Source organism: Atta cephalotes, assembly GCF_000143395.1.
Source record: "Atta cephalotes unplaced genomic scaffold scaffold00014, whole genome shotgun sequence".
NCBI classification, from domain to species: domain Eukaryota; kingdom Metazoa; phylum Arthropoda; class Insecta; order Hymenoptera; family Formicidae; genus Atta; species Atta cephalotes.
In genome coordinates, this window is record NW_012130078.1 from 4,452,851 (window position 1) to 4,455,854 (window position 3,004).

Consider the following 3,004-nt stretch of genomic DNA (forward strand, 5'->3'; position numbering starts at 1 on the left):
ATATAATAGTGTACATAATCAAACAACTCATCGCGTACATTAGTTATTATGTAATATCTAAATAAAGGAACAGATGTGCGCTTTCGCAAGCTTCATGTTTGTCAATGTTTTCTAAAATATACTTGGAAAATTCCCAATAATCTGGTCTTTCTTTCACTGTTCTTCTACTCAAGGATTCCATTTCCGCACAATTAAGGAAAGAAAAAACGCCAGACAAAGTAAATAATCTTAATAACGCAGCTCCGAAGGAACATAAAGAAATCGCGATAGCCGTCCCGTAAAAACTTTTGACGAGCTTTTCTTTCGGCTGATTATACGGGAAAGCGCCGAAGTAACGGAAAAACCGCGATAAACTTCATGGGAGGCCGGATCCTCCGCGAATGCCGAGGATTCTTTAATATCGAATGCCGGCATTCCACCCGCCGAAACTCCATGTTTCTTATGCGCACTTTTAGGAAGATGAAACTCCGAATCAGGAAGGAAAGAGGAATGCCAATGGGGGAAACGGGGAAGCGTAGGAAAGCGCTTTCACGACCTCCTCACATTACTAGAACGACGAAACATCGAGACTAGAGATGGATTATTTGTAAGGAATCTCGCTTTCGTGCGCGAGAAGCGGTAGTGTTGGAATTCAATTTTGTAATTGACAAATGTATAGTACATGCTCTTTTCGTGTGTGCGCAAATCGAATGGCGGGAGCTATTTAATTTGAAAATGATCACCTGGAATTTATCACTTTTATATCCCAATATTTTATGTGAGTATTGTTTTTCATTTTTTTTCTTTTTTAATAACTATTCTTTACGAACTTTTAAGCAATTTCTTCGAATGTTCACAATAAAAAAAATCTCGTATTAATTAAAATTTTTACTTTTTAAAAACACTGTCATACTTAACGTATTTATATTTCATTTAATATTTGCATTAGTTTTTATCTACTTTCTCTGAAAATTGTGATTAAAATCATATTCATAATGTTCTCAAATATTACACTGAGGGAAAGGTGTACTAAATGTTAATAAATATTTCTTAGAGTAGTTGAATACTTACAAAATATAATGTCCATGTGATATAAGAATCATTAAGTTGATTTAACTTTGTATTTTTTTATTTAGCAAATATTTCCGTAAATAATGTTATGTTAGTATTATTATTTATTGAATTATTTATTAAATTTATTACATTGTTACAATTATTTATTAAAATTAAACACATTTTTCTCTCAGTATAATAAATTGGAAAGCAATAATAATGCAATACATTGATAATAATAGGACTTGAAATGTAAAAATACTCCAAGTGATCGTTTACGTAAAAAAATCAGATAATAATTCCCAAGTTAAACAGAATATTTCACAGCTGCGTGTGTCGCACTATATTTTGTAAGAAAGACATTGTGATGACCTCGATAAGGTATTGTTTAATCCATATAGCATATTTTTGCAGAAATTCTGGAAACGTTTACAGAATGTTGGAATGTCCTTCAGAACATCATTTAGAGATCTGTATTGTATAGGATATGAAAAGAACAGTACATAATCCTTCAAATTGAATATAGCATGCTATTATTTTTAAGTTTCATGTGTGAAAATGAAAATTAATTCATTTCTGTGATTAGTTTCAAAATAAACATCGTCCATATTAAGATACGCATTTAGTAATAATAAATTAAATTGATTTAATTACATTTTCTTAAATTAACAACATGTTAGAACCATGTTTCAATATAAATACATTGCCAGTACTAAAAATCTACAGTATATGTAACATGAACTATAGATTTTCAGTACCGACAACGTATATTGAAACTTACTGTAGAAGCAATGGCATGATTAAATCTAACTCTTAAAAAATGATTAAAAATAACTCTAACTGTATATAATTTGAATTTAATAGTGTACCCATACAGCACAGAAAGATTGCAGAAACATTGCAGAATGATTTCAATATTGAAACAATGCAATATTGCATATTGATGGTTGCGAAATCATTATTGCAAAATTTCAACAATATTAAGATGTCCCCTTTTTGTTATATGCAACAAAATTCCAGCAATATTGCAATGTATTTGTATAAATTTTTTACGAAGATTCTAAAATGACAACTATTTGTATACTATACATATATCTCACTAACTTTTAATTTTTTTACAAATCGCAAATTTCTAGTGCTTTCCAAAAAACAATTTTTTATGATAAAATCATAAAATATTCCAATAAATATAGTATTAATTCTGAAGGATAAATTTATTCGTAAAGATAAAGCATGTATGTGTGTGCCGAATAAACTATAAATATTATCCACATTAATATGATAATACAGTCGCTTGGTAAGTTAATCATGGATTAAGTTAATTACAGTAATTCTTTTTAATTCGAAACCATTCCGAGTCAATTGAAATCAATTAAAAAATGACGATATGAAATTTATCAATAAAGTTCAGGCGTTGGTTTATTCTTGCATTCACATCAGACATAAATACATCATCGATCACATAATTAATATTTCGATAAATCGTTTTTTCAGCAATTTAATTGCTTATCATCTTATCCGATAATGATGCATTGATTGTAATGTTGATCCAAACTCGATATTATATAATCTTTTGACTTCATATTTAAAGTAAATATAAAATTTAGCTAATGAAATGGCAAATAATAGATCAATAAATTTTTTATTTAACTATAAAATGAATTATATTAATTATTATATCATAAAAACGGTTGTTAAACTAAAAGACTGTACTACATAAATATTGTAAAAACTTATATTTTTACATTATTATTGTAACAATTAAAGAATTACAGTTTTACAATGTTTGTAGAATATTACAAGCGTATTACTGACTACATTTTGTTAATTTACATTTCTGTAATACCTCTGCAATATTATTGTACATTGCAATCTGTAATATTGCAACATTGCAGCAATATTGCTTCAATTTTCTGTGCTATATATGGGTATATATGGGTATACTTTGAAAATTGTGCTCTCTCTCTCTCTC